The sequence below is a fragment of the Canis lupus genome, chromosome 22 (assembly GCF_011100685.1).
Source record: "Canis lupus familiaris isolate Mischka breed German Shepherd chromosome 22, alternate assembly UU_Cfam_GSD_1.0, whole genome shotgun sequence".
In the NCBI taxonomy this organism is placed as follows: domain Eukaryota; kingdom Metazoa; phylum Chordata; class Mammalia; order Carnivora; family Canidae; genus Canis; species Canis lupus.
The window spans coordinates 36893548-36908132 of record NC_049243.1 but is presented as its reverse complement, the minus strand read 5'-3'; positions in this window follow the sequence as shown (position 1 = coordinate 36908132).

Sequence of the window (14585 nt, the reverse complement as noted above, 5' to 3'; positions counted from 1 at the left end):
GGAGATAAAAAAAATGAAAAACAATGTTTTTTTTATTTTAGGGGTATACTTAGGGGTGCCCTAACAGCTGACTTCCTATATTACTGAGATGGAATAAAACTAGGGTATGCTTTGAGAATGGTAGAAGGCAAATTTAGGAATTAGGAGATAGTCACTATGACGTTGATTCACCATGAAACTATTTTTTCCAGACTGTACTTAAAACAAAGTAACTTGATACAATATTAAAACTGTTGGCAAAGTTGTGTTGATAGCATAATTGCCATTTCTACAGACATGTAAAAGTAGGCATTCTGTGTCCATTACACAGAACTGGGACTCTGTTCAAATGTATATGTTCATTGGTTGTGTGGATAAAACTTCTCAATTTTTGTAGTTTAAAAAAAAAAGATGCAATCCTAATTATTTTACACAATAAAAAAGTTAAGCAATATTTATAAGTTACATTCTTCAGCACCCAAATTTACCTATTTTATGTCTACTTAAATTAATAATCAGAATATATCCAGGTATCTTGATCTCAATTTTAATGAAAAGAATGTTTACAAGTTTAGTTAAAATACTCAGAGCCACGCTGGTGCTCAATAGTGGGGTCAGAATCAAACCTTTATTTATGCGACTCAAAAACCAATATCCTAGTTTATTCACTAGTGAACTTTGCTTTCCAAAATCTGATATCAATCTCTAAGAAAGAGTATAAGCTGCATCAGAGTGGAGTTTACTTGGGCTTTAGAACACTATTCCTAACTGGAATTTAAAATAACAGAATCATCTGGTAAAGTTTTGTTTTGTTTTGTTTTGTTTTTTAACCGAGGTATAATTGACACTAATGTATTAGTTTCAAGTGTATAAAATAATGATTTGATAGTTGTATACATTGTGATGTGATCATAATGTCTACTTATTATTCATCACCTTACATACTTAATTTTTCTTCTTGTGATAAGAACTTTTAAGATCTTCTTACTTGGCACCCTTCAAGTATGCAATCTAGTGTTCTTAACTCTAGTCACCATGCTGTAAATTACATCCCCATGACTTATTTATTTTCACACTGGACTGCCTCTGGCAATCACCAGTCTATATCTATGAGTTTGTGTTGTTATTGTTATCATTGTTGTTGTTGTTTTTGTTTTATCTTTTTAGATTTCACATAAGTGGGACCATTACAGTATTTGTCTTTCTTCGACTTATTTAGCATAATGATCCTAAAGTCCAAATGTCACAAATGGCAAGATGGTGGACATTTCTTCTTCTTTTTAATGGCTAAATAAAATTCTATTGTGCATATATACCACATTTTCTTTATCCATTCATTCATTGGTGGACACTTAGATTATTTCCCTAAGAATTAGGGTATTGTAAGTGATGCTGCCATCGACGGGGGGGGGTGCATATTTCTTCTCATATTAGTGATTTTATTTCATTTTTTAAACCTTTTTAAAAATATTTTATTTATTTATTCATGAGAGGCAGAGACACAAGCAGAGGGAGAAGGAGGCTGCATGCAGGGAGCCCAATGTGGGACTTGATCCTGGGACTCCAGGTTCATGCCCTGGGCTGAAGGCAGGCGCTAAACTGCTGAGCCACCCAGGGATCCCCAATTTTGCTTCCTTCAGATGAATACCCAAATGTAAAATTGTTGGATGATATGGTAGTTCTATTTTTTTTTTTTTTTTAGGATCCTTCATACTGTTTTCCAAAATGGCTGCTCCAGTTGACATTTCCACCCACAGTACACAGTGGTTTCCTTTTCTCTACATTCTCACCAACACTTTTGTCTTATCTTTTTAATAATACTCATTCTGAAAAGCATGAGGCAATATCTCTTTGGGACTTTAGTTTGCATTTTTCTGATGAATGTTGAACATCTTTTCATTTACTTGTTGGCCATCTGTATGTATTCTTTGGAAAAAATGTCTATTCAGATTCTCTGCCCATTTTTAAAATATGATTTTTTCTCTTTTTTTCTTTGTCTTCTTTCTCTCTTTGCTACTGAGCTATATGAGAGTTTTTTTTTAAAAAAAAAACTTATTCTGGAATTCTGTATATTTATAGCCTTTTTTAAAGATTTTATTTATTTATTCACGAGAGACACACAGAGAGAGAGAGAGAGAGAGAGGCAGAGACACAGGCAGAGGGGGAAGCAGGCTCCATGCCGGGTGCCTGATGTGGGACTCATGCCAGGTCTCCAGGATAACGCCCTAGGCTGAAGGCGGAGCTAAACCGCTGAGCCACCTGCGCTGCCCTATTTATAGACTTTGGATCTTTCTCCTATTCAAAAAATTGCCTTTTCATTTCTTTTAAAGATTTTTTTAATCACTACACACAACATGAGGCTTGAACTTACAACTCCAAAATAAGGAGTCATATGCTCTATTGACTGGGCTGCACCCCACCTTTTCATTTTGTTAATGGTTTTCTTCACTTTGTAGAAGTTTTTATTTTGATATAGTTCCACTTGTTTATTTTTGCTTTTGCGGTTTTTGCTTCTGGTGTCAAATTCAGAAAATCATCACCAAGACCAATGTCAAGGACATTGGCACCTCTATTTTCTTGCACAAATTTTATGGTTTCATGTCTTAATTCAGTTCAAGTCTTGTTTAATTTTATGTTCATGTCTTTAACTCATTTCTGGTTAACTTTTTGTGTATGATGTAAGATAGTGGTAACGTTTCATTCTTTTACATGTGGCTATCCAGTTTTCCTGACACTATTTACTAAAGAGACTTTTTTTTTCTCCTCATTTTATGTTTTTTGGTTTATTTGTCATAAACTAAATATATATAAATGAATTTATTTCTGGGTGCTCTATTCTGTTTCATTAGGAGACTAATATATATCCACTTTTGTCCTATATTAATAACATAATCGCCATTCTTCATGAAGGGAGGACCTAGCAGTATGCATAGGGAAATAAAAAAACTTTCCACCAGCACTTCAAGGAAGTTCTTAATTTCTAGGCTAGCTGAAAGGAAGAACAAGGTAGCATAGTGCAGTGGTAAAGCAGTCTCTGGAGTTAAACTGCCTGGGTTCAGACACGATTCTACCACATATTATTAGGCAGCCATCAGTGAATCCCAAGTTCAATTTACATAAAAAGCCAAGAAATTCATATTTGCATAGCACTCAGAGCATAGAAAGGGAAATGATTTCACCTAGAGCTAATTCTGTTTATTCCCTACCTGAGTGAGTAATGATTTACATATAGCTTTAGAATGCAAATATGAATAATATAGAATAATTTATTTCATTTGGGGGGAGGGCTGAAAGGTAGGTGTTGGTTACATCCACAATCAGTGTATGGAAAGAAAATAAAGGAAGAAAGTTAATGAGTAAAGACAAAAGTTTACTACCCATATTTAAGTATAGGAATTCTGAGTGCTATTCTATGAGTCATTTTAATCAGAAGTTAACCTGTGCAAAATTTAAAAAATTTTCCGTAAGCGTCTTTCAGCTTGAGCCTACGTTGGTTCCACAGGGAAAAATGTAGTGTATATGAACCTCACTGATGGCCTAGTGATGATGTGCATCAGTTTGCATGAAAAACCGGGGAGCTTACCTACAGAGAATACATTCTAAGAGAAAATCAGGGAAACAAATAAAAACAAATAATAACCAGTAAGTGATTTATTAGTGTGATTTTTGGAAGAAGCAATTATCTATAACTTGCATTTATCCATAGCTCCTGCTCTAGTAGACTTACATCTCTGACCCAGGGAATAAGGAAACACCAATGAAAAAAATATTTTTTCAATAATATCTCTTTAAGGTGTTACTGCTCTGGTGATCCTCTAAGGGGTTATTCTTCCTGCCCTCATTTCCATAGAACACAGAACTGCTTTGGGCCTTTACCAGCTTCCACCACCTTTGATACTGCCTATCACGAATGAAACCAGTCCTCACAGGATATGACAGTGTTCAGTGAAAAAGTCAGCCTCACTGAGGAGACTCAATGGGGAAATAATTTTACAAAACTTAATTACTAATGTAACTATCAGAAACAAAGCATTAAAAATATATATCAATTATAGATCTGCCCCACCATGCTAATTTGTTTTCAACATTTTTAATGCACTCAGTTGCCAAATACACATACTTTATGCATATTGGTGGTGGTAGTGATGGATGATTTTGGAAAAGATGTCAAAGAAATAAGAGAACTCCAACTGAAACAAGTACCCACATTAAAAATTAATTTGGATCACTAACACTTAAAGATGAATTATCTGTGTGTGCAAAGAAAAGTAAAGACAGTATAGACAAATAACCCCTGGTAGTGTAGATCACAGCAAGTTTCCAAGTAGGGATGAAAAAATCTTTAAAGATACACTTTCTTGTCCCTCAGAGAAGCCTCTGAATGTTCTCTGTTCTCAGGCTGTGAGGTAGAGAAATGTGGAGTTATAGCACAGATAATATCAAATATTCTCATAGGAAAGCCTGTAGCTGACTGTATTCAGCCTGGCACTCTAGACTGTTTATATTGATCTGATAATTGTACCTTTCTCTTATGTCTGATATGTTTTAATGGTCATTTTTATATTAATATACTAATATACTTGTCAATTCTTTTCAAGTATTAATGCATACTTATAAAAGGAATATTTTGGAAACACTTATTTAAAAAAGGGAACTATTTGATATGTTATATGAAACATTACAAAAACCAAATAACTAAATTTTCAATTTTACTTTTTCAGTTTCTGAAGTTTTATGGTTGTGTTTCAGCAGATTATGGACATTTCTCTAAGATTTTCAAAAATAAATCAAAGGCGAGATGAGCTGTACTCATTATTTATACATAATAGATGACAACTTTTCTTAATATGAAAACCTTTCATGGCCTAGAAATAATTTATTAACAATAGACTCAAATAAGCTTCAGCATGTATGCCACATTGTGAGGTTTCCTTGCCCCATTATATTCTCTAATCCTTTAAAATTATTTTAATATAAAAATGCTAATCAACTGAATACAGATAATGTGTATATATAAAGATCTTTCAGAGCAAAATATAATAATCGACAAATCAACTGTCATGATTCAATAATTATATGCATTGTTTTCCTCTAGAAAATTAAATTTGTGGTTTTAATATACATAAATATAAGAATTTAACAAGATACTTAATGAGTTATAAAGTTACTTGGTTTACAAGTGTGAACTAATGAAAAACTGGGTGGTTTAATACAGCGTTTGAAAAATTACGGTCTCAGCAATTGGACAAAATGCCATCTTAATTCATTCATATGAGAACTTTCATAAAAATGTTTAAATCTGTTAAATTGGAACAATTTAAAGTTTTTGGTACACATAGTTTACTTAGGTCCAAGGGAAGCTGGAGGGAAATGGACATGAACCATTTCTTCTTTTTCTTTACTAAGCTCATGCAAAAGCTGAAGCTCCTCAAGTATTATGTCTTCTGCTTTATTTTGTTTGGTTCTGGATGTGTATGAACAGTGAGCCTGAATAATGGTGCTCTCCTGTTTCTTTTCTCTTTAATCTTTACTAAAAGCCTTTCTCCTTTTCTGTATTTTATAATCTTGTGTCTTTAGCTATATTGATTTCCCTCAGTATATGAATCTGTGTTCTGAGTTCTTTTTTTTTTTATATTTTTTTTATTTATTCATGAGAGACACACACACAGAGAGAGGCAGAGACACAGGCAAAGAGAGAAGCAGGAAGCCCGATGGGGGACTCAATCCCGGGTCACCAGGATCACACCCTGGGTGGAAGGCGGCGCTAAACCGCTGGGCCACCGGGACGGCCCATGTTCTGAGTTCTTGATGATATGAGACTTGTTCTTTCGTTTGATAAAATATTTTTGAGCATTTATGATCTATAATTAGAAAAAGGAAGATAGACAACATGAGTGATTTTTTTTTTTAAGAAACTGTATTTGCTTCAGTTAATGTTGGTTTATGACATGCTTACTTTTGTTGCTGTGGATGATTCAGATTAAGTGATCAAAACAGCCTTAGCATTCCCCTCAGCTCGACTAAACTTTAGATACATATCATCCTGACTCTAGGCTCTGATCATCTGTTTCTTAGAGCACTTACTGTATAAAACTTATAATTGTAAACTCTTTCTCTGACCCTTAAACTGTATATAGATCTCAGAGATTCTTGTCAGATCCAGGGGTATCTTTAGAATCTGGGCCACATCCTTTGAATTATCATCCAAGAAGATTGCAACTCTATCTCCCAGGCTGTAAGAGTATAGGAATCTAACTTCAATAAATGCCAATTAGCAAACACAAATGGCCTAATCACATTGACCAATCTCCCCACTAATGCCCTTCAGTACATTCCCACTAGCTCACCCCAGGACTTAAACATTTTCTGGCAGGGGCACCTGGGTGGCTGAGTAGGTTAAATATCTGCCTATGCTTGTGTCATGGTCCTGGGGTCCTGAGATTGAGTCCCTCCCAGGATTGAGTCCTACATCAGGCTCCCTGCTCACTCTCTCTCTTTCTCTGTGTCAAATTTTTAACCCCCACCCCCAAAAAACAAACAAAACAAAAACCTCTGGCCATTTGTTTCAATGAAGTATAGTTCAAAATTTCTGCTCTATTACTTTGCCTATTTAATTTTGATGAATATTTTCTTTGGTATTTCTGATGCTGTAGCTTGGATTGAATTCATCTTTGGAAACCAATCCCATCCCCACCCCCGGGACTCTCATCTAGGATTCATTGTATGTAATGATGTACAATGTTAAAGCTTTTTCTTCACTTGTGACTGATTGATTCAGGAACCATTAGTAAATTTTCTGATCCAGTGTTCTGGACATCCAGATATTAAAGCATGGTAAGTAATTAACTTTAATTCTTTTGCTTGTTTTTCATTTGTGTATGTGTGTGTGTGTGTGTGTGTGTGTGTGTCTTTGTTTATTGTTATTTTTCTTTAATTTTTTTCTTCTAGTTAGTTAATATATAGTGTAATATTGGTTTCAGGAGTAAAATTTAGTGATTCTCCACTTACATATAAACCCATTGCTCAACATAAGTGCCCTCTTTAATATCCTTCACCCATTTATCCCATCCCTCCCCACATCCCTTCCAGCAACCCTCATTAAGAATCCCTGGGGGTGTGGGATCCCTGGGTGGCGCAGCGGTTTGGCGCCTGCCTTTGGCCCAGGGCACGATCCTGGAGACCCGGGATCGAATCCCACATCGGGCTCCCTGTGCATGGAGCCTGCTTCTCCCTCTGCCTGTGTCTCTGCGCCTCTCTCTCTCTGTGACTATCATAAATAAATAAAAATTAAAAAAAAAAATTAAAAAAAAAAAAAGAATCCCTGGGGGTGGCTCAGTCGACTGAGTACGTGACTCTTGGTTTCAGCTCAGGTCATGATCTCAAGGTATTGAAATCAAGCCATGCATAATTGGGCTCCACACTCAGCATGGAGTCCACTAGAGATTCTTTCCCTAGCCCACTCTATCCCCTTCTGCTCCTTCCCCTACTTACACACACACACACACTCTCTCTCTCTCTCAAATAAATAAGCAAGTAAGTAAGTAAGTAAAATCTCTTTTAAAAGGAGTCTTTTATGGTTTGCTTCTCTTTTTTTTTCTTCCCTTATGTTTATCTGTTTCATTTCTTAAATTCTGTATATGAGTAAAATCATATGGTATTTGTCTTTCTCTGACTGACTTATTTTGCTTAATATAATATATCCTAGCACCATCCACATCATTGCACATGGCAAGATTTTGTTCTTTTTGATGGCTGAGTAATATTCCATTGTTATATATACCATATACCATATCTTCTTTATCCATTCATCAGTCCATTGACATTTGGGCTCTTTCCATAATTTGGCTGTTATAGATGATGCTACTGTAAATATTGGTGTGCATGTGCCCCTTCAAATCAGTATTTTGCATCCTTTGGGTACTGATACCTGTAGTATAATTGCTGGGTCAGAGGATAGTTCTACTCCATACTGTTTTCCACAGTGGCTGCACTAGTTTGCATTACCACTAACAGTGAAAGAGGGTTCCTCTTTCCCTAAATACTCACCAATACCTGTTGTTTCCTGTATAAACTTTAGCCATTCTGACAGAGTGTTACTATTGGTAGTAAGATTTCATCTGGTTGAACTTTGGTTCTTTGGTTTCCATGTGTTGAGATTTTTGTTTGATCTTTGATTTGTTTCTTTGTTGCCTCTCTCCCCCGTGGGAAATACTTATTCTGATTCTCCTCTTTGGAAGACTCCTGGTGACTATACGTTCAGCCATTATAGTGCTATTGTTTTCATTTTTAGCATCTTGCTAAACATAATTTAGAACTTCATTGGTCTTTAGGAACACTTGAGATTTCACAAACTAACTCTTCTAAATTTCTATCACCTCCACCCCTCCTTTGATCTTCCCTTCAGCTCCCTTAAATCTTTTGATATGTCCCCCTTCAAAATCCTTATCTTCTTTATCCCTCAATCTACCCCTGCTAAATATTTCCCTTCCCATTTCATCACCCCAATTTCCTAGACTTACTTGAGCTTTAGCCCCCCTGTTCCCTCTGACAGAGACTCCAAAAGAAACTATCTGAGATTAAAAAGGCTCTTGGAAGCAGACTGGATGTTTTATTCACTCAGATAGGCTTTGGAGACACCCAGACATCTACTTGGTACATTCTTGTTCCCATACCCAAAATTCAGTCTACAGTCTCCATTAAGATTACATATCAGGGTAAAAGACAGTCTTCAAAGTCTCCTCCATACTAACTGTTGGGAATCTGTAGCCCTCACATTGAGCAGGTCATCTCAACTTCACTGATCTATTAGAAACAGAGCTCTGATAAAAGCATAAAATAGGGCAAAGAAAGGAACATTTAATTAACTAGTGAGTTTTAGATTACTGTGTTTATACCTGACTCATAACTAAAAATTAGAATGAAAGCTAGAAGATCTCTATTTGTGAAATCTGCATGTTTATGTATATTATATGTATATACATATATGTTTTCCTGCCACTGATAAATTATCAAATTATAATACCTGTTAAAGGAGCTCTATTCTTATGGGCTTAGAGATTAAATAAGTGTTTATATATATATTACTGAAATTCTCAAACTAAAAAATACACTGAACTTATGATTCTTATAATTTATAAAATATATTCTTAAAATTTAACCAGAGGAGCACATGGGTGGCTCAGTCATTTGGGCATCTGACCCTTGGTTTCAGCTTGGGTCATGATCTCAGGGGAGTGGGATTGAGCCTCCCAATGGGCATGGAGCCTGCTTCAATTATATCTCTCTGCGCCTTCCCTCTTCTCTCTCTCTCTCTCTCTATCTCTTCCCCTCTCTCTTAAAAAAAAAATCCCAAATAATTTAAAACTCAAGTTCACATAAATTAGATTAACTTTGGCAATGATAATCTAATATTGTTAAGTTTTGAGTTATCAGCATTAAGTGTAATAAAAACATACATTTCTATTCTACTAGGGTTTACTAGTCAAATAAACTGATATACTTACTAGATATATAAGATTATAAAACTTATAAACTTGATTTTAGTTGAATTTAGTAATTCTGAGCAACTTTAATTCAATCATTATGCATTATATCCCTGTTTTTAAGATCTTAACATAGAATGAGATTTATGCTAAATTAAGTATATCCATTAAATACCTAGATCATTTCTAAGTAACATGATCTACTGTAATAGTATTTTCTTATTTTTATCATACAGAAAGTCTTATTGTATTGCATCTGTTAATAAATATATTGTTGCAATATTGAGAAATTGTACCATAAGGAAGCATGCACTTTACCTATAAAAATTGTGAGGTAGTATATTCATAAACTTCACTAGTCCACTACAGAATCCTGATAAAACTGTTCACAATTTTCTACTTTTTCTCTGTAAAACATAAGCTATAGGTAGTTAAAATTATAATCAATATAAATGAAACTACTAAAGTGGAGCAAGGAGAAACAATTTTGTATGCAAACTATATTAGGAGTATAGGATCTATTAAAGAAAAGCATGCAAGTTATATAGGATGTGTTTTTGTTAAGGGGAAAAAAAGATAATTTTACCCTAAAGCAAACTGACTGGCATTCCACCATAAAAAGAAAAAAAAAAATGTAGGACAAAACATGATGGATAGAGATAGTCATAGGTTGGCAGAAATGTTATCTTATTTTGTGTTTTCAAAGCTAATTAAGATTTGGTGGGTTAATTTCTTTACCTTTAGCATCACTAGTATATTAATGGAAAACTAGAATTTTGTTTTCTATCAAAATGACAAAATTTTCTTAGGTTATAGGTTTGCTCTCAATAAGAAATTGAAAAGATTTTTTTTTTTTAACATTCTGAGTAATTTTCCTAGAACGTATGGGTTGTGACTTACCAGAATAACTTATTGTGTTCTGTGTTGACCTTACCATGAATTTGATTATTTAAGTCAACAAGGTCTTCTCACCTTTGAAAGAGTGAAAGTTGTTTCAATTATGTTACCACCTATATAATCCTTTGACCCTTTGGTTAAATAGGTAGCTAAATATTGTTTCTTAGTGACACATGATCCATTGTAGCCAATTGTCCAAAGCTTTTGACCTTTTTGATAACCTCTGATATTTGTCTTTTCAAAATAGATTTCTTTTTTTTTTTCTAAAATTTTATTTATTTATTCATGAGAGACACAGAGAGAGAGAGGCAGAAACACAGGCAGAGGGAGAAGCAGGCTGCATGCAGGGAGCCTGATGTGGGACTCGATCCCAGGTCTCCAGGATCAGGCCCTGGGCTGAAGGCAGGTGCTAAACCACTGAGCCACCTGGGCTGCCCACAAAATAGATTTCTAAATGAAATTTTCTTGATCCAAACTAACTTTGAAATTCTTGAGAGTCCTTGGTAAATCAAAAAAGATTTATTCTTTTACTTTGTAAAAGGAGAGTCATTAAAATAATTAGGTTTATTTGATACATTGGATTGAACTAAAAGCATTGTTAAGTAAGTGATGCTTAACCTTCCATAGATTATTTGTATGGTTAAAATATTAATATAAATATTTCAAAAATAAATAAATAAATAAATAAATAAATAAATAAATAAATAAATATTTCAGAAATGTTGAAGTTAAAATTTGTCAATGCCTATGCTGTTTAAGATAGGTCCTAGTGACTGGGTAGCGGGCACTGAGGTGGGCACTTGACAGGTTGAGCACTGGGTGTTATTCTGTATGTTGGCAAATTGAACAACAATAAAAAATAAATTTATTATTAAAACAAACAAACAAAATGATAGGTCCTAGTTTGCTTTGCTTGCATTAGACAGTAGTATAACAGTATTAGTCATAAAATCTGAATTGTTCAGTGGGAATCCTAAAACACTCTTATTCCTTATCTTCTGTGGGAAGTAGAAGCCTAACTTTAGTTAGTACTAGTTAGCAAACACAGCTTAATCTCCTCTATCATGTTCTCTATTATTTTTCCACTAGCCCAACCCTTAAAAACTTAAAAACCCTCCTGCTTTTTTTTTTTTTTTTTAACCCTCCTGCTTTTGGTTTCAGTAGAGTTGAGTTCAGTCCTTCTCAGCTATTTCTATGGTCTTGACCAAATTATCTGCCTGTTTAATGTTGTCTGGTACAATTAGTTTTTAATATAACCTTAACATAAATATGGTATAGTTCATATTTATTGTTTTTCCTACCTCTTTTCTAGAAGCTTTGCAAACATTATTTAATCTATTCTCACAGCTACCTTCAAGGAGTGTTTTATTCAATTCACTTGGCAAATAAAGAAACTGAGGTTTAGATTCATTGAGCAAATTGTCTTCAGTCATTCAGCCAAGCTTCAGGATTCCTTTCATATCCAACCCCTTCTGAGATCCATAAACTGTACTTATGGTTCATTCTGTATTCTTTTTCTAAAAAGAGAATTTCCCAGACTGTGAGGCATCACAAATACTGGATGAATGTTACCACCAGAATTTGTAACTGGGAATGGCTAGTTTCAAAATCTTTGTGCTTCCTTCAGTACAATTATTTCCTAGCTTTGTTTCTGGAGTCCAACTGTTCAGAAGAACTCATTTAGAAGCAGCTGTGCAGAACTAGGCAGTGGGAGAAACTGAATACTGGGACTTCCACTACACTTACAACCAGACCAGCCCTCCTATCTCTCCATCTATTTCCCTGTGATATGAATTAAATTTATTTTGAGGAAGTGATTTTCAGCTCTGCCAAAATACTTAAAAATAGTAGCGTAATGCCAAACTACCAGGACCCTCTTCATTGAATACATGTTGACAGAGGGTAGCAACTAGAGAAAGTTAATTACACAAAATTTATTCAATTTATTTTGAGCTGAAGAGGCCTAAAATATTATCTAGCCCAACTTTTTCCTTTTAAAGATGGGGGAAATGAGTCACAGAAAGAAAGTAATTTACCTGAGGTTAAGACTGGTTCAGCATAGAATTGGAGTTATTAAACTTTCATCACACATTATGTCATAGCTTATTTTAAGGAAACTTGTAAAAATTTCCTAATGAAATCTATTATTATATTGACTATACTGATGTTTTGAGGTCATTGTTCACTGCATACCACTTCATTCTTTTTATGAGTGAGCACAAAAGGTATTTAACTTTAGTCAGTATCAAAATAATCAGTCTGAGCAGCTTTTGCTTTTGTTTTGCTTTTCTTTAATGTCAGATATGTAAATGATTGAATTTCTCTTTTGGTCAGCTTCTGGAACTATTATTAAGGAACTTAATGCTATATTCTGAATATTCATGTCCCACCTAAAATTAATTTATTGAGGCCCTAATCCTTAATGTGATAGTATTTGGAGACTCTGAGACTTTGGAAGAGTAATTAGGATGAAAGTAGGTTATAAGAGTGGGACTCTCATGCTAGCATTAATGCCCTTACAAAACAAAAACAAAAAACAAAGAGACAGGAGTTCTCACTCTTCTTGTGCTCACACCAGGAAAAGGCTATGTGAGCACACAGGGTGAGTTACTGCCTACAAGCCAGGAAAAGAGTCCTGACCTAGAACTAAATCTGCTGATACTTTGATTGATCCTTAAGACTATTTAGCTTCTAAAACTGTAAGAAATAGACTGTGTGGCTTAAGCAAGAGATATTTGTGATATTTTGTTGCAGCCATCTGAGCTAAAACACTTAATGCTTATCCATATAATGGATGGAGAATTTCAATTTGTATCCTCTATACCAGGGTGTTTCCTGGTTGTTATTATGATTTGGTATTATTTTTCAAATACTTTTATTTCTTCACTTTGTACTGTTTGCCCAATATACATTTTGGTAGGCTATCATAATTCATTTGAACTGAATCTCAACCTAAAAAGAACTCATGTTCCATGAATGTTTGTATGTAATTGTATCCTTATCTCATTTGTATACAAGTATTTCTCTAGTTTTTATTAGTCTTGTACATTAAAGAGCTCTAATAGATATTGATTGAATGCATAAAGGTATGAGATAAGGTATATGAATACATGTGAATGCCCAAGTTCTAATAGCTTTGACAAAGATCAAAAACAAGTCTCTTGTTTCTTAAATTAATGAATAACAAAAGGAAAACATCATTTATTCAGTTGCTTTGGTGGTTTGGACTCTGTGTAGTGTACTCTTTATAAACTTCATATTTACTAATCTTACGTGATCAGGCTATATACTTTTTTTTTTTAGGCTATATACTTTCATGTAAAAATTAGAAAAATGAGACTCAGAGGTGCCAAGACAATGTTTACACTTCTAGCACATTGAAGAGTGGGGATTTGGATATGTAAATGCCACAGAAGGTATTATGTTTCATAAAAAATGTTATGGAGAAAGTGCTACACAGGGTTCCTGGGTGGCTCAGTTGGTTAAGTGTCTGATTTTTGGTTTTGGCTCATGTAATCATCTCAGGGTTGTGAGATCAAGCTCTGCTAGGGCTCCACACTTAGCATGGAGTCTGCTTGATATTCTTCCCCTCTGCCCCTCTCCCAGCTCAGGCACACATGTGCATGTTCTCTCTCTCAAATAAATATATAAAATCATTTTTTAAAAAAAGCTATAATAGTATAAAGAAGAGAGAGGACATATGTGTAACAAATTATGATACAGCATTTAGGTTGCATATTGAAATTTGGATAAAATTTGAACTGTAAGTAGAAGAAGAGATAAGTAAATATAATGTGGATATATCAACATCCTCTGAGAATTTTTATGGTCATAATTAAGGAAAATTAATTCTTTCTATATCACTCTCAAGCTAAACACTTATAATTGAGTTTTATGGACTTTGTTCACAATTATGGAGATTAATTGACAGTCTATATTATATAATATAGCAATTTAGATGAAAGGATCTAGAATATGAATGCTTGGTTTGAAACTCAAACCCATCAGTTACTCACTTGAACAAGTTACTTAGTCTCTATGTACCTCAGTTTCCCTGCCTAAAAAAAAAAGCTGCTGCTATTTCTTGTATCACATGATTGCTGTATTCAGTCATATAAACCTTAAAAATCCCATAGACAGTACATAAGACAGAAAAAAAGTGTACACTATTTTTTTCTGTTATCAATTACTCTGAAGATTTTTTCTGATACTTGATAAACAATTACT